This window comes from Rhipicephalus microplus, chromosome 2, assembly GCF_043290135.1.
Source record: "Rhipicephalus microplus isolate Deutch F79 chromosome 2, USDA_Rmic, whole genome shotgun sequence".
NCBI lineage: Eukaryota > Metazoa > Arthropoda > Arachnida > Ixodida > Ixodidae > Rhipicephalus > Rhipicephalus microplus.
In genome coordinates, this window is record NC_134701.1 from 111,348,435 (window position 1) to 111,368,500 (window position 20,066).

The window sequence follows — 20,066 nt, forward strand, 5'->3', positions numbered from 1 at the left end:
TGTCCGTCTGCTTGTCTGTCTGTCCTTCCATCCAGCCGTCCGTCCATCCGTCTATCTAGTGAACAATTCAAGTGTTTTCCACTTCGAAGCTCGCTTATTTTTATCATATATTCATCTATAAAGTAACTATATATTCATCATATACAAGTGCCACCACCCAGCGGGCAATCCAAGGAAAAAACCTCATTTCTGCTGTCAGCGCTTTGTTAACTCCGAGAGGGTGATAACGAAGCCGTGCTGCGTTTTTCGTATCACGTGGAGATGCGGATTTGTGCCCCAGGGTCCCTGTCCAATTGTTCTGCGGTATGCGCCACATGAATATATACTACGCTCATGATATGCTTGTCGCCGTTTTTCTAGCTGCATGTATACCGAATTCGCTATTACGCCACGTGAATGGACGACCAAGGTAAGTGAAACATCCAAACTTCAGAATGGTTTGATATGTAACGTTTCACGTCCCAAAAGGACAATTTAATTATTAGAGACGCCTAAGTTGAGCGCTCCGGAAATTTTGACCACCTGGGGCTCCTTAACGTGCACCAAAATCTCAGCACACTGGCCTTCAGCATTTTCGCCTCCATCAAAACTACAACCGCTGCAGCAGGGAACCAATACCATGACGTGCGGGTCAGCAGCCCAGTATCTAAGCCACTAGACCACCGCAACGGCGCATCCACACTTGATAATCATGATATGCGCATAATTTATAACGTGACCACACGCTACGCTCATTGCGCGCTCGTAGCTGTTTCTCTAGCTTCACATATACCATACTTGGTATTGAGTAACGCAAGTGGACGACGAAGACAAATTTGAGTTCAGGCTTGATAATTTTTGCATGAAAGTCATGTACGGCATAAGTCACAATAATACCACTGCTGGGGCTGGCATTGCAAACGTCAGTGGCGCCGCCATTACGCGGCAATAAACTACATACTTGCATCTCATTGAGATACCCGAGTGCGCATAACATTTCTACCAATGTTTACTGTGTACTACAGCTGTGCACCTCGTTACGTTGTGGTGATGGTAAAGTAACATATCAACCTTCGTCATTCGTGGTTCGCATATAATCGATTTTCACGGTACGTGGGATTCTCCAAATTTTTGTGAGAGAGTGATCAAAAATGGCTGAGTAGGCTGGTTTTAATAAACTTTAGAATGGATCACTTTACAGATGAACAAAGTTGACAACATTTAGGCAGGTGACCTTTGAAAGTAGCCGCTTGCAACAAATTTCAAGAAGCTGCCCAGCCGCAGGGCTCTAATGGCGATGTTTATGGCAACTGGACAGTAAGTTCAAGGGTAGGTTCCGAGTCGGTGCAGGCTTTATCATTTGAATAGTAAATACTTGGACCCGGATCTTACCATTATTGTGGATGGGAGTGGCCATCATTGCGGACGTCAAGTGCTGATGGAAGCCCGCATTTCAAACCATCAGATGCTCGTAAATACAGACATCTGCACCTCGGTACTCGCCAAAATCATATTGCAGCTTCTTGGCATCTGTGACGTATTGTCATGTTTGGGCCCAGGACCGCTATCTAAGAACCAATGGAGCTACGAGTGCACACACACACGCACAAAGTACATTTACACGAAAAAAGCAACTATTATTGGAGCATTTTTAGACATCTTCTGTCACATGCAGTTCTATGGGAAATCTCTCACGAATTAAAAGTCTCTCACCGTTTTTTGCTTGGGCTTGGACGCCGATCACTCGGGGTGACGTGCCGTCTGTCCCGTTGGCGTCTTCAGCGTGAGTTGGCTCATGTCATCTCACAGCCTTCTGCCGCAGTAGCAGCAGGAAGGTAGCAGTCACTCGGAAGCTCCGCACTAGAGCAACAGCTCTCAGCCACCACGGGTTCGTCCCAGTAGCACACCTGGGTTGTGCCAGCCACCCGTAACGGCAGCAGAATGCTGCCTTCTCTTGGCTGTCCGCAGACATGGGCACCTGCCAGTATCCTTTGTTAAAGTGAAACTTTGAAAAAAAAACTTGCCCTGTCCTGCAAGTGCAAGAACAACATCAATACGTGATATGGGCTCACTATCGGCAATCAAAAGTTTGTTGAGCTCTCGAAAGTCGATGCACAAGCGTATCGTAATGTCCGATTTTTCTTAACAACCACGATAGGTGCATGGTAAGGCAATTGTGATTTCTCAATTATGCCCAATCTTAACATTTCTTGCACCTCTCTTTCTACGTTTTCTCGTAAAGCTCAAGCGTAGTGCGCATTCAAGAAACTCTGTTTTACCTGGCAGGTTAGAAAATATTTCTTCGTATTCTTGAAAGAGGTCATGAACTTGGGAGCATTGTTCGGCGTTCAGATCCGCCGATACCTTCACGTCAGTGGCTGTCTGTGTACGGACAAAACTGGGAGTTAGAATCTCGTGCGAAACATTGTCGCTGGACGACTCCTCGACATTCGCTGAATCTTGAGTAATCTCAGTGACCACTGAGACTTGCTGCGGGGGAATGGGCTCGCGTTCCTTAAATTGCTTCAGAATGTTTATGTGGAATATCTTCACCTTCGCGCTTAAGTTCAATAGATAGTCGATGTCATTTTTCGCTCGATGACTTTAAATGGACCTTTCCATTGCATTAACAAATTGTTTGTGTCAGTAGGCAGCACGATTAAGACTTTATCACCCACATTGAACTTTTTCGGTCATAGTAAACTTTCTGTTTTGCGCGCGCCTTGTCCAGCTCCTCATGGGCAATCTTGCACGTATCTTCAAGACAATACCTCAGATCGACGAGGTACGTATACGTGGTGCAAATTTCGTCATCAATGTTTTCATTGGTCCATAGTTCCTTCAGGATGGTCAGTGGACCTTGGACGTGGTGACCATAAATCAGCTGCAGAGGTGAGAAGCCCAGACCCGCTTGCGGTACCTCTCTGTAGGTGAAGAGTAGGGGTGCAAGGTATCTGTCCCACGAACGAGGTTTCGCCTGGCAGATCTTTTTCACCATGGTCTTTAGGGTTTCGTTGAACTTTTCAACTAGTCCATTCGCCATTGCATGGTATTCTGTCGTCCGCAGAAACTTGATAGCTAAATGGCGAGCAACCTCTTTCATCAGCCCTGATGTAAGGCTCGTCCCTTGGTCTGTGACAATCTCTTTCGGTAGACCTACACGAGAAAAAATCTCGATCAGTGCTTCGGCCACGTGCACTGCATCGACTGCAGGGAGTGCTATTGCATCTGCATACCGAGTGGCAAAGTCTATGAGCGTGAGCACATATCGATTTCCCCATTCCAATTTCGGTTATAGGGACCGATGAGATCGACTGCCACACGCTCAAAAGGCGTACGTATGAGAGGCATATGGCCCAATGGCGCAACACCAACTTAATCTTTGGTGTTGTCTTCTGGCACAAATCTCAAAGATTCACAAATATTTTGACATCCCCGTGCAGATCTGGCCAGTAAAAATCTGTCGAGATACGATCTATTGTTCGCCGTATGCCTTAATGTGCGGCCACAAGACCTTGGTTCGCGTCTTCCAGTATTGATCTTCTGAAAGACTTTGACACGATGAACTGGTTGAATGTCCTTCCTATAGCAAGTTCATACTTACGGTACAAAAATCCACCTTTTTGATAAAACGAATACGAGTGTCCCTTTTGCGACTTGACGTTCCTGCCCACTTTAGCAAACAGTGACTTCAGCGTCTTGTCGTTCTGCTGTTGTTCTGTGAACTTCTCTTTTCTTACATCACCAATCTTTATGGCTGGTACACATAATGGAGTTATCTTGCCTTCTTGCGGCTTGATAGTGGCGGATACGTTGTGCGGCATCTCTTCTACACGGAAGTTTGCCGATGTGTCGTCACTTCCGTCGACCACAGCGCGTCTCCAATTGGGATCTGACTCGAGCGGTTTCCTGACGCTAGGAAGGCTGCCTAAAATAACACCATAGAGAGGAATATTCATACATAATGCTTCTATGTCTCTGTTGTAATATGGTGTATGGATATTTATTCTCGCCTCCGGAACCTCTTTACCGGATCCATCCGTTAACAACACTCGGCTTAGTGCTCCAGTCGAGCAATGGTCTGGAACTAAGTCTCTTCGTATAATTACTGTATGGCTGCCTCTATCTCTGAGAACTCTTACTCTTCAACCCAAGACTTGTCCTTCGACCACTGGCCTGCCCTCTAACAGGAAAACAGGTTTCCGTAACTTCCCGTCACGTCTACTTTCTTGGCATCAGACAACCTTGTCACGCGGAGGATGACTACGCTGGTTGGCTGTGGCCTCATGATTATATGCAGAACTCTGCCCCTTTTGTGCCTTCGCGTGCCAACAGTTCTCGCTCTTATGACCACTTTTCCGCATATGTTGCACTTCGTCCCTTCCTTTGCTGGGCAGCGACATTCATTAGCTTGATGGCCGATACGGTTGCACAACAAGCACCTCTTGGTTTGAATTTTTCGTCCATCTGAAGTAGTCTTGTTTTACTCCTTCATATCATCCGGAACTCTTCCCAGATTGGAGAGGTTCTGCACTTGAAGATAGCGGTCAGTAGCGTCAGCGAGCTCCTGAAAGGATTTGCATTTGCGTTCCTTAAGGAATACGGTCAGCTTCGGATGGCAACTCTGAAGAAGCTGTTCAGCGATGTGTTCTCGGAGGTTGTCGAACGTTCTATGGACATTGGTCATATAAATCCAGTGATCAATGTATCCTGAAAGTCTTGTTGCTAGTTGTCTACCAGTTTCTCCTTCCTCCGGTCGTTCCTTACAGAATTTCTCACTATAGCCTTGCGCAGGAAACCAGAATCTTTGCAGCAATGCCTTTTTCACTTTCTCATAATCCAGAGAGTCAGTTGCAATCATGCGACCGATCATGGTTTGTGCTTTACCAGTTTAGCACATGCTCACTGCTAGGGCCCATTTATCTTGTGACCATTCCTGCCCTGTTGCCACGCGCTCGAACCTTTGCAAGTATGCATGCAGGTCGTCGCGTCGCTCGTCAAACAATGGTAGTATATTTTGTGGGTTGAGAACGGAATAGGCATGATCCTGCAGAGGTGTAGGCTCAGAGTTAGTTGCTAGAGCTCCACAAGCTCCTTCTCGAAGCTTTAGCTTCAGCTTAAGAATTTGTCGAGCTCTTTCATCTGCTTCTTTGCTCGCCTGTATTTCAGCAGCACGTTCATCCCTTTGTCTTGTTTGTTCGCTCTCAAATCCTTACGCGATTCAGCGCCAGACAAGCCTAGCTGTGACCCTACCGCGGCTAATCACTCAGTATCCATGACAGAGTGAATTCCTCTGAGGGTGCACTCGAGGAACGATAGTTTCCTTCAATGTTCTCAACAGCGGTATCCTGGCAGGCTCGCCAGATTGTGACGTAGTGTCAGGTTTGGGCCCAGGACCGCTAGCCAAGAACCAATCGAGCCACGAGTGCACACACACACACACACACACACACACACTCGCACAAAATATATATACACGGAAAAAGCAACTATTATTAGAGCATTTCTAACTATCGTCTGTCACATGCAGTTCTATGGGAAATCTCTCACTAATAAAAAGTAAATAATAAATTAATGTCCTTGGGATTGGACGCCTATTGCTCGGGGTGACGTGCCGTCTGTCTCGTTGGCGTCTTCAAGGTTAGTTGGCCCCCGCCATCTCACGGCCTTCTGCCGCAGTAGCAGCAGGAGGGTAGCGGTCACTCGGAAGCTCCGCACTAGAGCAACAGCTCTCATCAACCGTGGCTTCGTCCCAGTAGCACACCTGGGTCTTGCCAGCTACCCGGAATGGCCGTAGCACCAGCGGCCCACAGCAAACGGGAACTCGTAACCACTCGGGACTGCAGACGAAACAGCGGAACCTCGGCTGGTCTCTGGGCCAGTCACCCAGCAGGAGTCCAGGCCTCGTTCGCCAATTGTCCAGCTGTCACGAACAGCAGCCGGAACAGCAGCGGATCGCCTGGTCCTTGGCCCAGTCACCCAGCCGGAGTCCAGGACAATACAGCGCCTAGAGCACGTCTCCTAGTTCCCCGGACCGGACGTCCAGCCATGAACCGATTGTCCTTGCCCGCTTCGCTGCCTCGAACGCTGTCACGCGCTTCCCGATCCTGTGCGCTCTTCTTTGTCGTTTTCACTCTTCTGCCCATATTATCACAGCATCGAAAATCAAAACGTCTTCGAACACGCCACACAGACAGAGATAAATCTGGAGACAGGGTACTTTAGAGGGTTCCTTGAAGCGGCAGCCGTGGAAAATTTTGCCGTCAATACTGGTAAAAGATGTGATCTCTCAGCAGCTATCGCTGTAACATACTATTTTCTAGTTACTCTCATACACACCAATCATTACTGAAGCTTTTTATCAGCCACAAAAGGAAGTAACATTGGACGAAATATGATTAGGCTTACAACACAATCGCATTACAAAAGGGATAGGGAACGGGTAAATGGAGCATGAAAGTGACAATACAGTAGAATTATTGTCATGTAACTTTAGCGTAAACTATTTTAAATTATTACATAAAGCTTGAAGTTTTTATGCGTTAGAGGGGCCGTTGACTGTCGGCAACTCTCTCCCTGAATCACTGCCTATATTGTTAGGCAAGACAACTCATCGCACTTTCCGATTAGTGCGAATCCATACATCGCAAATTGGTGGCGCTGGCTTGAGGTGCCGCACCATCAATGCTTTATGCGAAGTGGTGCTGTTGCGGCTGAAGCTACGACGACGACGCCCTACGCTCATCAACCTGGGATCCCCCCTAACAGTGGCGGTGAGTAGAATCTCGTTGGTCGAATGCATTTGCTTCAAGAGGTCAACAAACGCTCCGCGAGGTTATGTACTCTCGGCCTCCCTGCACATGCCAGGCATTGTACTTTACCGACACATTGCAGGTACATCTTGAGGGCTAATACCTCATAATGTATTATGTGCTTTCATAATATAGGCGACCAACTTCACTAATTGACAAGGCGCCTACAAATAGTGAATATCAGTTCCGCTTTGCTGAGCCGTGTTTTGAATATTGAATCATAACACAACGCCGTTCTCTTCCACTACCTCGCGCTGGGCTCAATGTACCTAGAAAATGGCATATGCAACATTGCTTAGCGGAGACTACCTAGGAGGTTCAGAGGCTCTACGAGCTCGATATATTTGGACTGCTAAGATGATATACATATTTTATATCTCTGTACTAAAGGCCATGACCTCCGCGAGCGCCACCTCCGTGATAGAGTGTCCATGAAGCGTAGTCTCCTTCGCGTGCTTATCAGAACTGTATTCGGGAGATGACTAAGGTAACTGCGAAGGTTGCCACGGCCGCGTTTACGGAAGGGGCGCACTGTTGATACATGACCCGAGAAGAATTGTATCAGTTGTTTGCACTTGTCCTGTGTACACTTGTGCGCGCGTTCCAAGCGTTTTTCTTCCGGTTTGAACAGCACGCTTCAACTGTTGCGCTGTGACAGTTGTTAGCCTGCAGTCTTTCTGTGTATGCTGATATCGTGTGTGATTTCTGACTGAGGTGAGCGCTGCAAACTTCAAGCTGCTTACCGTTCCTAACGTGACTTTGGAATGTGTTGCTGTAACAAAAACAATGCACAATAAATGCGTGTCTACATTTGTAAAGACAAGGTTTAATTGTGAGTGTTTCCGATTTTTATATAGGGGATCGGCCGCCTCTTTTTTTTCGTTCCTATGCCCTTGTCTTTCTCTTTTATTTCCCACTTGCTTCCTCCTTTATTCCATTTTTAGTCATGGTAGTATACAACAGCACGGGCCCCTGAAAGGGCCGGGTCTAGTATAGTTACGAAAACTAATATATTCAAGAGGGAAAAGATACAACGCAGCTGCAGTACAAGCGCGTTCTGCTCACCTGTTCATCGTCGCCATTCAATCTATGCATTCTGCCCAGTTCATCGTGCTATTTTTTCATGCCATCTTCCCCATGCCATCTTCCCAGATTACAACGTCCCCATGTGATCAGTCCTCGGGGTGAGAGTGGTAAGACATATTCCAATGACCCCCAAAAAGCATTGCACGTCGCGGTTTCGGTCATTATGACGACACATTTGGTTAACCTCCGAGGCAAATATGGGATCTGCGGCGGTGAGGCAGGCGATGCAAGGCCTGGTGAGTGCATGAAGAGCATAGGTTGTCATTAATTGGCGTCAGAATATAGCATGGTGTCTATGTGTGGTAAAAAAATTGAAAACCTGTCTGTGTCACCACGTAAAGTTTTTTGCGGAAATACGAAAGGTAGCTTTTGTGACTCCCCAACGCCAAGATATGAGTATGAGAGATGCCGTAGTGGTGGGCCTCTGAAATTTTCATGATCTGAGTTTGCATAACAAACACCGACATCACACAGTACACGGGCCACTACCATTTCACCTACATCAAACTGTGTCCACCAAGGCCAACATTCAATCCGTGACCGGCGAGTTAGCATCGCAGCACCACCGTAACTACTAAAGCGAGGCGGAATACAGGCGAATAAAGCGCATCAATGTTTAGAGTGATCCCGTGTAACTTTAAGCAGTTTCGCTGTGATTGATGCGCATTAGGTTTTAGTGCGCAACTCACTTATGCTTATAAATAATTTAGTGACGCCTAAGCTCTGACAGGATGGCAGCTAATTGGTATGCGTGTCTACGTGTTTTGAATCGGGTTACGTTCTTAGCCACCTGCTTGAAAGAGGGCTGGCATTAAAACTTTCAGCTTGTTATTTCGTTTTGCTCCAAATGAAAACCAAGGGGCCCAAGAGCACGGAAAATGCATCTATATAAGCATGATACTTTGAAAATTAGAAAAGCACTGGTTTTTAAGTGGTAATGTTTATTACTACGATAGTTTTACAATACGACATATTATTACTTTTCCTTCAGATCTTCATGCAACGTATCGCGCAGTTTATACGGCCTCTACACTGTATACCACTGTTGGTTAGAAAAACATGAGCCTACTTTATGTTCTGGTACCTGAATATCAACCACACGTAACCCTGATTACGACGTTCGCGAAGGCGTCAAGGTAATGATTAATTTAATGCCAAAATGAAATATTAGCCTTTAGTACGCTTTTCGAGTGCTCAGAGTCATCTTTGCACACGGAAGAATTGTATGGCAATGTTGACCCAGCTGCTAGTATTTACTACCATTTTAAACTTTAACATGTTAGCATTGATTATTCACAAGTACCGTACTCATAGATATGAAGACAACACATTTGTTTTGTGAAATGACTGGCATGAGGTACTGTTCGTTATGATAAACGCCGCAAATCTGGCCACTGCATGATGTGTGGGCTCTAATGCAGATATTCAGGTGAAAATAAACTTGATATTGCCTGAGATGAAGGAACTTGAAACGAAGATATGTGCATTCCTGAGCTAAAATTTGCATTTATGTACTTGAGAGTTAAACATTATTACAAAGAAAACTTCTTTCTTGAACGCACCCACTGCCTGCCTGAGTGTATGTATGTGTATGCTTTGGACCCACTTCCCCAACAAAGCAAAGAGGGAGAGTAGATGTTCAAGTTTCCATCTGCCCTTTAACCTTTTCAGCTAGAAAAGGATTATTACATCTTAAAAGTAACTGTTATGTTTATTATAACAATTGCTTATCAGATTGATTAGTGCTAACTTATTTCATAGCAGGCTGATACATATATACGTGTGCCTAGTGAAGAGGCGGCCAAGGGTGAAACAAGCGAACAAGACAAAATATCTTGTTCACCTGTGTTTCATTTATTTGGCATTTGTGTATATGTTATGTTTTATTACGCTATAATTCAAGGCTTTGAGGTTTTAAGGCCTATTGGAAAAATGCAGCTGAGTATTTTTTTGCTCTTCTGCCTGTGCGCGCAAGATTTTACCTTTTTGGGCTGAAAATGCTGCCAGTTCTTTTGTTTTGTGAATTTGGAGAGAGTGGCTAATACATTAAGAGCGATTGGCTATGCTATGAAATATAAAAGAAAAGGAGTAAACATATATTTTACAGCAATACAAAGCAAGAGGAAGAGCCAAACGAAATAAGGCAAATAAATCATTTTCCGACTTTCAACCATTATCCTCTCTTCTAGTTTGGTTGTGCTAGTGCAAGGACATGGTTTAAGTGACTCCTAAATTTCCATTTTCCTGTGTAATGACGCCGAGTTTGAAGGACAGTGTACAGTTGGCAAAGATAAGGTACTAAATAAAATATAGAAATTTATTATCTTGCACGCTATAGACGTGCCTTGATGGCACATACCCGCATACCGTGGGCCCCCTTTCCAGCTTCTCAAAACCAAAGTGGAAAATTCGGCCAGTTGGTGATACATGATCTAAGAAAGGCAAGAAGTGCTGCAGTTCACTTGCATTTGGTACCTTTTAGGGGCGAAGCTCGTAAAGCCGTGTATCTGCAGTAGTGCAATTTTACACGCGTTCCAAATGCGGATGGAGGCGTCCCGTTCCATTAAGTCACTCGTTATTGGCACATTTGAGCCGTGGGGACTGCTGTGACACTCTATGTCACGTGAGCCGAATTTAGATAAAGGCGTTCCGCTCAATTGAGTCGCACGCGATTTGACCATTTGAGTCATGATGAAGGCTGTGACGTTGTACGTCACGTGAACCAAGGCATCACCTGTCTGTTTTTGTCTGTTTCTCGGACAGAGGTGAAAGAACGGTTGGACAGATCGTCCTAAACAAAAAAGATGGATTAAAATGGCTGCGAGGCAAAATGGATTGAATTTAATTGTAAGCGCTTCGCGCCATTCAGTATCCGGGTATTTTGAGAATATGGCGTCACCGTCGGCCACATGCACTTACGCTGTGGCTCAATCGCCCATTCGTTGTCGTAGCCACCCCGTCTGTGTGTTCGTGCCCGTTGTCCTAAAGAGACAGACGCACGGACAGGTAGACCGACAAAAAAAAATTGGTAGGCCCAACGTACAGTGGTAATCGATGATATGCAAAGCACGAATGAGAATTGTTGATATGTCACTTTAAAATCAGCACTCTGTTACGAGGTGGATGTAAATGATGCTGTACATGACTTCAGTGTCATAAGTATCATGTTTGGAAGGGGCTTTTACATTCTTCATCTATTCACGTCACGTGGTACCAAATTTAGTATATATTTAGTATATTTGGAGCGGCGAAACCGCCATGAGCACGCAATCAGCGTGCTATGTTGTCATGTTCTCACATGACATGCGTGTCAGGATTATCTTGTTTGCACCAGTCATATATTTTGTCATCCATTGGCGTCACGTAATACCAATTTTCATATATGTAGAGCTAGTAAAACGGCCGCGAGCGCATCAAGAAGGGCCCAATATACTCCGCTGTAGCGTTGACGCGCACCCATGCTCGGCACAGCAACGTTACATTAGCAAAAAGCGAGCACTCTATAGTCTGACGCCGGGCACGACTAGCGTTCGTCGGCGCGGCCCGACGGCAACTGGCGCGAAATATCACATGATGCATTTCGCCCCAATGCGTTACCCAGACAACGCTGCGTCTTCCTCTTTTTGTGCCGGAGAGACGCTGGACGCGCTGAAACGCACATGCGTCAAAGCAACACAGCACGGCGCGCGCATGCGAGTATATGGCAGGACCACAGCCTGGTGTGGCAACGCCGGCGAGTACGCGCACGGCGTCACGTCGAAATGTATTGCACCTTGACTGTGGCATGTAGTCATGTTCTCACATGACACGCATCTCATGATTATTATGTTTTCACCAGTCACATACCTTCATCATCCAATGGAGTCACATAATACCGAATTTGGCATATGTGAAGCTATCGAAACGGCTGCGAGCGCATCATGAGTGTGGCAAGTAGTCATGTTGTTACACTACACGCATGTCTTGATCATGTTTGGATGTGTCATTTACCTATGTCGTCCATTCGCTTCGTGTAATACCAAGGTCCGTACATGTGAAGCTAGCGAAACCGCGTTGTGCGCATCATGAACGTAGCAAGTAGTCATGTTGTCACATGACAGTCATTTATTGTTTATTATGTTTGCACCAGTATCATCCCTTCGACCTTCATTCATGTCCCGTAAGACCGAACTTGGTATAAGTAAAGCTAGCGAAACGGCTGCCAGCGGATTATGAGCGTAGCATGTAGTCCTGGTGTTACAAGACATGCATGTCATGATTTTCATGTTGCAGTTGGTCGCTTGTGTTCGCCATGCAATAATGTCATACCATGACAGTATTACAATATGCCACGTGAACTGAACCTCCGCAAGAGCAGCAAGAAAATGAATCGCAAGTTATGACATTCATCACATACAAATCATGATTTTTATAATATAAATAGTCAAATATGTTCTTCATATACAGACATATTATGTCAAAGCAAGTTTGGTATCGATACCATTATCGAAACGGCCAGGAGAGCTAAATGTCCTAGGCGGATAGATATTGTAGGAATCGAGCGCGCACTCCTACCTGGCGCCTCATTCCCCAGCTGCCGCACGCGCGCCACCAGCGTAGCCTGGGTGCGCATAAGCACCGGCATCCGCCAAGATGGCTGCGAGGGTGCCTCGTGGTCTGGGCCAGTCAACCGGCGGCTTCTTCCCGCGCTGGCATGTCCGGACATGCGCTGGTGCGCTGCGTGGGCCTACGTCACGGCGCAGCGCCATTTCCCATTGAGCGCGCTTGTCATCCTCCTCTCCTACGAGTTGTGTTGCGCCAACACCGACTAAATTTCAAGGCCGAAAGGCTGCCGCAGTGACGTCAGAGGGTGAAGGCCCAGTTACCCAACTGAGCATGCTCAGTAAGACTTTTTTTTCCACATCTTTTATTCGGCCCAATCAAGCCGCAGCAGCTGCGAGAGCGGGAGCGTTCGTTCTCCTAAAACGCGAACGAAACACCGGCTTTCCGCCGCGTTCGCGGCGTAACTGGGCCTCCACCCTCTGACGTCACTGCGGCAGCCTTTTGGCCTTGAAATTTAGTCGGTGTTGGTTGCGCCCGACGATTCCCTCGTCGCGGCAGATGCTCTAAGGCCTCCACGAGAGGTTGACGCGCTGCTTAGCAGGCGGCTTCTCGTTCGAGCGTTCGACTTCGGTCCTTGTGCGGCAGTCGTAGCGCCCTAGGCAAGCGTACTTGCTCGGTCTTGCGGAGTTCCCTATATGGCCTGCAAGCCCGTGAGCGTCGCACTGTGCTGCATCTTGGGTTAATAAACTCGTTGTTGTTGTTATCCTGCCTCTTGCGTGGTTTCTGCGCCGTGCCGGAGAAACCGACGAACCCGGCCGCAACGTCTTCGCACGCAGCGGCAGTGGAGGACGTCGCATCCCTACATGGTTGCGCGTAGTAGGTAAGCCTTGTGCTAACCTATCTCCACATAACTGGCACCCAACTTGGTTTCGGCATGGCTTTAGAGCAGACCCCTTCGAGGCGCTCGTTCCTGTTCGATCCTTTGGCGACGGACTTGATCTCGTTCGAGGCGGACGGTTGCAACAGCACGGGTACGGCCCTCTCAGCGACCCTCTGCTTTCGTTCACCGGGAGAGATCCCTTTTTCGGGGCCCCCTACGGTGACGCGAGTCGCTTGAACGAGGACCACAGTCCTAGCCAAGCCAGTAACGGGCTGTATCAGCTGTTCGAGACTCACGCGCTTATGGGCCCGTCCCCGGCGCACTCTCCGCTCGCTGACCTTTCCCCGTCAGCAGCACGGTTGACAGCTCATATGGCCGCACCCAGTCTTTCCTACCGGGGGCACTCATTTGTTGGCGGGAACGCGCTTACTGACCCGTCGTGGTCGCGAGCGCAAAGGGTTGACGATGTCGTTCGCGAGCCTGCTCGCTTAACCGACAAAGTCGCCGCGTTCACCGACGCTCGCTGGCCTGAGACTCGCGTGGGCGACGCTTTCGACGGACGTGGGTCACCGTGCTCCGCGGTCGACCCGTTTGCCAGTCGCGTGAGGCCTTAAGCACCAGTCGGAGCGCAAACCCTCCCTCCTCCATGCCATGTACTGGCCCTTTTCAGTCGGACGCGCATGTCTGGAACAGGCGCGCGCACCAGTTACGGCCGCGCCCGCGTCGGAGCAGTCACCGCTGCACGCAACTGCGGCGCAACTCCTAAACGTTCTGTTGGAAGCGGTGCGCGCGCAGCCTTGTGCTTTAAAGAGAGACCCCGAGTCCCCTCAGCCAAGCGTTCCGAGTAGCTTAAGGGTACCTCTGTCTGAGTACAGTGGTTATTCGGACCGCATCAGTGACAAAGAGTACCTCGATGCCCTGCACCGCTATCAGCAGGCTACACGGCTGAGCGAGAGCGTTATGCTAGGCTGTGTTTCCCGTGTCGCTGACAGCCCAAGCGGCAAGGTGGTACCGGCTCGTCGGCCACCAAGCTCGCTCGATGGAGGAGTTTAGGGCGCTCTTTCGTAGCAAATTCCTTCCCCCTGAATACGAGCGCCGCATGCGTCACGAGTTAGAGCTTCGCACACAGCATCCCGACGAATCTCTTCTCGAGTACGTTCGGGCTTTGCAGGAGCTCTACCTCCTTGCCGATCCTGCGGCATCAGACGCCGAGAAGGTGGAGCGAGCCATACGCCAGGCTCATCCAACCTTCGCCGCTTACCTTCGGAGCGCCCGTTATCGTGACCTAAACGAGCTGGCATCCCATGCGAAGCGTATTCAGGGCGACATTCTGGCGGCGCGAGCCTATCGCCCACCGCCACTGCCATTCGCGTCTCTCGAGCCTCGTTGCGCGTGGGCTGGTCGTGACTCGTCACACTGGGGTTCCCTGAACCATGAGGCGGCCTCTGCCGCGAGAGACCGAGACGCGCTCGACGTGTCGCACCGCGCTCTGGACCCGTACTCGTACGACCGGGCGGCCACCGTTGCCCGGAAGCGTGAACAAGAACGGAAACCCCGTGCTCCAGTTCACGAGGGGATATTCGATCGCGGAGCCCCCACTGCGGCTAGCGAACGGACACCTCGTAGCTCGAAAGAATCGCCAAAATCCCCCTCTGTTGGAGGAAAAGGCGTTGTCTGCTTTCGTTGCTGTGAGCGTGATCACACCGCGCGTGAGTGCAACGCGCCCCAACCGACACAAGGGCCTCCTCGCCCATCGGGAAATGGGGTGAGCCGTCGGTGAGCTCCCCCTTCCCGGCGGCTGCAGCAGTAAGAGAGCACGGGAGCGTGACACAACCTCTGGCACGGATGGCGTGTTGCTCTGGACATGACATTCCAGGCACGCCGGCGCCGTTCATCGCCCTTACGATCGCTGGTCAAGAGTTTGCGGCGTTGCTGGAAAGCGGGGCTTCTATCTCGCTGTTCGGCGAAGAGGTTAGGGCTCATTTGCGCGACCGCTCTGTTCGCATTCGAGCTTGCGACACTGCCTTCCACCTCGCCAGCGGTACCGCCACCTCGTGCGGCGCTGCGCGGTTGGTTGTGCGCTGGGACAATCGCGCACGCCGAAAGCGCTTTGTGCATCTCCCTGGTCTTTCCGTGCCTGTGATTCTCGGTCGCGACTTTCTCGCGCGCACAGGTATCGTGATTGACGTCGCAAGCGGAGGCTACAGGGACGGCCCTTCCGGCGCCCTATGGCCTTTCTCTGCACCTCCCGTGGTCTCGGCTGCCAGTAAGTCGCCGGACACCACGCGGAAGAGGAAAGGAGACCAAGCGTTGCCCCCGCGGCCCACGTCTCCCACTCCGACGCCAAGACTAGTCCTTTTGCCGGCGCGACGGAAAACGGTTCGTTCGTACAGCTTTCCCTCGAGCATAATGCTGCCGCGGTGAACGAGGTCTCGGCTATGCCTGTGACCCACCCACTAAGCAGCAACTCGAAAGGCTCGCTGCCGCCTTGGCCGGACAGCTTGTCGAAACACGAGAAAGCACACCTGTCGTCGCTGTTGACACGCTTTAGCGACACGTTCACAGAACGCCCGGGTTGCACCTCTCTGGTGAGGCACCGGATTGACACAGGCGACGCACAACCGTAGAAATGCAATCCTCGCCCCGTTAGTGCGGCAAAGAGGAAAGCAATTGACCAGGCACTGGATGAGTTGATTGATACCGGAGTTGTCCAACGCTGAAACAGTCCTTGGGCTTCACCGGTGGTAATGGTCCCCAAAAGAGACTGCTCTCATCAGCTCTGTGTGGACTACCGCCGGCTCAACGAGGTCACGAGGAAGGATGCTTATCCTATGCCTAACGTTGATTCGATCGTGGCTGCTCTAGGCGGTGCTTGCTTCTTCAGCACCTTGGATGCTAGCTGCGGTTACCTGCGGGTTCAGATGGAGACGGCTGACGTGGAGAAAACTGCGTTCACCTCTCACAGAGGTTTGTACGAGTTTACCCGCCTGCCGTTTGGCTGTTCTGGAGCTGCAGCTACGTTCCAAAGATTGATAGATCGCGTTCTTGGAGACACTAAAAGGCAACACGCCATGGCGTACCTCGACGACATCGTCATCTTATCTCGAACGTTCGAAGAACACCTTCACCGCTTGGAGGATGTCCTCGGGAGGTTGCGTGCCACCGGTTTGACTTTGAACCCGAAGAAAGCTCAAATAGCTGAGACTCGCATCTCACTATTAGGCTTTATCATTCAGAGCGGTCTTGTTCTGCCATGCGAGGAGAAGGTACGTGCCATTGTGGAGTACCCGACGCCGGCAAACATTCAGGGCCTGAGGCGCTTTTTGGGCATGGTGAACTACTATCGACAGTTCATCCCAAAGTGTGCAGCCCTCCAAACGCCCTTGACTGCACTCTTGAAAAAGGCGGCACGATGGAACTGGGGGCCCGAACAAGAGCAAGCCTTCAAGGCGCTTTCCGAAGCTCTAGTGGCCACAGCCGAGTTAAAGCTGCCCGACCTGAACAGGGAGTTCGTTGTCCAAGTGGACGCGAGCGACCTGGGTCTCGGCGCGGTACTTGTTCAGGAGCACGACGGCGTCCTCCAGCCAGTCGCCTTTGCGAGCCAGTCACTTAAGCCGCCGAGCGTAGCTATGGCGTCACAGAAAGGGAATGTCTCGCTATAGTTTTTGCTCTCAGGAAGTTTGACTGCTACGTCGACCGCATGCCATTCGTGGTGGAAACGGGCCACGTGGCACTCACCTGGCTTAAGCGCTTGCACGAGCCCTCGGGCCGCCTCGCGCGCAGGGCGTTGACCTTGCAGCGTTACAACTTTGTTGTGCGCTACCGAAAAGGGAGTTCGAACGTCGTGGCTGACGCCTTGTCGGGTGCCATCGTTTCGGCGTCCGACACTTGTGTCCGCCACTCCCGAGAGCAATTGCATTGTTGGCTTATGCCACAGGAGCGAAAGAGAGACACAACTGAACGATAACCGATGCCAGCCCCGGAACTTGAGCCGTGGCTTCACGTGCCACGGCCTAGCGCCTTCTTTATTTTCTTCTGTCGCTATCGCGCGCTCTCCGGTATGCGCGCCGCCCGAACCAGGGCGCTACAGGGCCCCCCGTGTAGACTGGAAGTCGGAATGTGACATGCCGTTTGTGGTATTCCAACGGAAGATCAGTCGTAGATAGGAGGCTTTTTAGGGCGGTCTCCAGGTACGCCGGATTGAGTCGGTCCAAGCTGACTGTCTCTTCACGGCCGTTCTGAAGTAGAGTGGCAGTTTTGGGGGTGCGGTGAAGGACGCGGAATGGTCCGTCGTAGGCTGGTGCCAAAGGTGGTCTGACCGCGTCGTGGCGCACGAAAAAGATGTGTTGCAGTGGCCAGATCAGAATGGGCGAATATGGTCTTGTGTTCGGATGGTCTGGGTGGAGTGGGCCGGAGGTCTTGAACGCAGTCGAGGAGGCGTTGTAGGAATTGCTGTGGCTGGTCTGGTAGCTTCGTTGACGTGAAGAAGTCTCTCGGAAGCCGTAGAGAAGTGCCATACACCAGCTCTGCTGTTGAGCACTGCAGGTCTGCCCGGATGACAGCTCGTAAATTTAAGAGCACCAGTGGTAAGGCATCAACCCAGGTGGCTCTATTGAGGCGGGTAGTCAAGGCGGCCTTCAGTTGTCGGTGAAGGCGTTCCACCATGCCGTTGGCTCAGGGTTGATAAGCCGTGGTACGGCAATGTCTGGCTCCGAGGATGCGATTAGGGCGAGTAAACAGCGAAGATTCAAACTGACGTCCACGGTCTGTTGTCACTGTGGCAGGACAGCCAAAACGGGATACCCACGTAGAAATGAAAACGCGGGCAACTGTCTCGGCTGTGATATCTTGAATTGGAACAGCCTCTCGCCAGCGTGTGAAGCGATCGACCATGGTCAATATATAACGGTACCCCTGAGACACTAGTAGAGGGCCCACAATGTCTAGATGAACATGGTCGAAACGACGGCCGGGTGGAAGGAAAGGTTGGGGCGGCGTCTTAGTATGACGGGAGACCTTTGTCATCTGGCAGGGCAGGCACATGCGCGTCCAAGCGCGCACATCACCGTTCATTCCGGGCCAGACATAGCGCTGAGTGAGAAGACGTTGAGTAGCCCGAATGCCAGGGTGACAGATGTCGTGTAAGGAGTGGAAAACGGTGCGTCGTAATGAAGCGGGAACGAAAGGGCGGGGAAGGTCAGCTGAGACATCGCACCACAAGCGCTCAGATGATAATGAATGAGGCACCAGGCGTAGTCGCAGAGAACGGGGGTTCTCCCGAAAACCGGCAAGCTCTCTATCATCCTGCTATGTCGAGGAGAATGAGGCCCAGTCGATGGTTGGCGGTGGAGAGTCAACCACGGCTATACGAGAAAGGGCATCTGCGGCGGTGTTGTCAGCTCCTTTCACGTGGCGGATGTCAGTCGTGAACTCCGATATATAAGCCAGATGGCGGAGTTCATGGGGCACGTACTTGGATGAGTTAGTGCGGAAAACATACGCCAGTGGCTTATGGTCAGTCAGCACGTAAAACGAGCATCCTTCCAGGAAATGCCGAAAGTGCTGTATTGCGGCGTAGATGGCTAGTAATTCCCGGCCAAAGACGCTGTAGCGGGTCTCAGCAGGAAGTAGCTTCTGAGAGTAAAACGACAAGGGTCTCCACTCGGAGTTAATGCACTGCTGTAAGACGGCTTCGACGGCCACGCTGGATGCGTCCACCATCAATCGAGTACGGGCGTTACTGCGTGGATGAATGAGAAGCACGGCGTTAGCGACCGCTTGCTTAGCAGCAGCGAGGCGGCCTGGGCCTCTGACGACCAAGGAATGGCGGAAGACGGGCCGGCGGTCGATCGAAGGAGGTCGGTGAGCAGTCGTAGCAGTTCGGCACAGTGTGGTATGAAGCGCCTGAAAAAATTCACAAGCCCCTGGAATTGGCGTAATTGGCGCCGTGTTGAAGGCTGAGGATAATCCTGAATTGCTTTAACGTGGGACCGGAGAGGGCGTATTCCTTTGGATGATATGTGATGACCCAAGAACTCGAGCTCAGATGCGCTGAAAGTACACTTAGAGGCGTTCACAGCGAGGCCGTACGGCTGAAGACGTTGGAACAGAGCGCGTAGATGGTGCTCATGATCTTCAGGCGTGCGGCTGGCGATGAGGACATCGTCAAGGTACGCAAACACAGTAGGAACACCCCATGTGACCTCAGAAATGAACCGCTGGAAAGTTTGAGCCGAATTGCGGAGTCCAAAAGGCATCCGCACGTATTCAAACAACCCAAAGGGCGTCGTGATGGCGGTCTTAGGTATGTCGGCGGGCTCGACAGGAATCTGGTGGTACGCCTTAACAAGGCCCACTTTGCTGAAAATTGTGCAGCCGTCGAGGCGCGATGTGAAATCCTGGGTGTGAGGTAGAGGATAGCTGTCGTGGACAGTCTTGGCGTTCAATGCTCGATAGTCCCCACAAGGACGCCAGTCACCAGGATCACGCTTTGGCGCCAAATGCAGCGGGGAAGCCCAAGCGCTTGACGACGGGCGGATAATGCCGAGCTGCAGCATGTGGTCAAACTCCCGTTTAGCAATAGCTAGGTGGTCTCCGAACAGGCGGCGTGGTCGAGCGGCTGCCGGTGGACCCCGGGTGACGATGTGGTGTGTCACCATATGTTTAGGCGGCTGAGTGAGGTTGCACGGTTTAGTTAACTCCGGGAAACTCGCCAAGATTTTTTCGAACGGGGAGGAAGGTATCAGCATGCAGATGGCCTTTGGAGC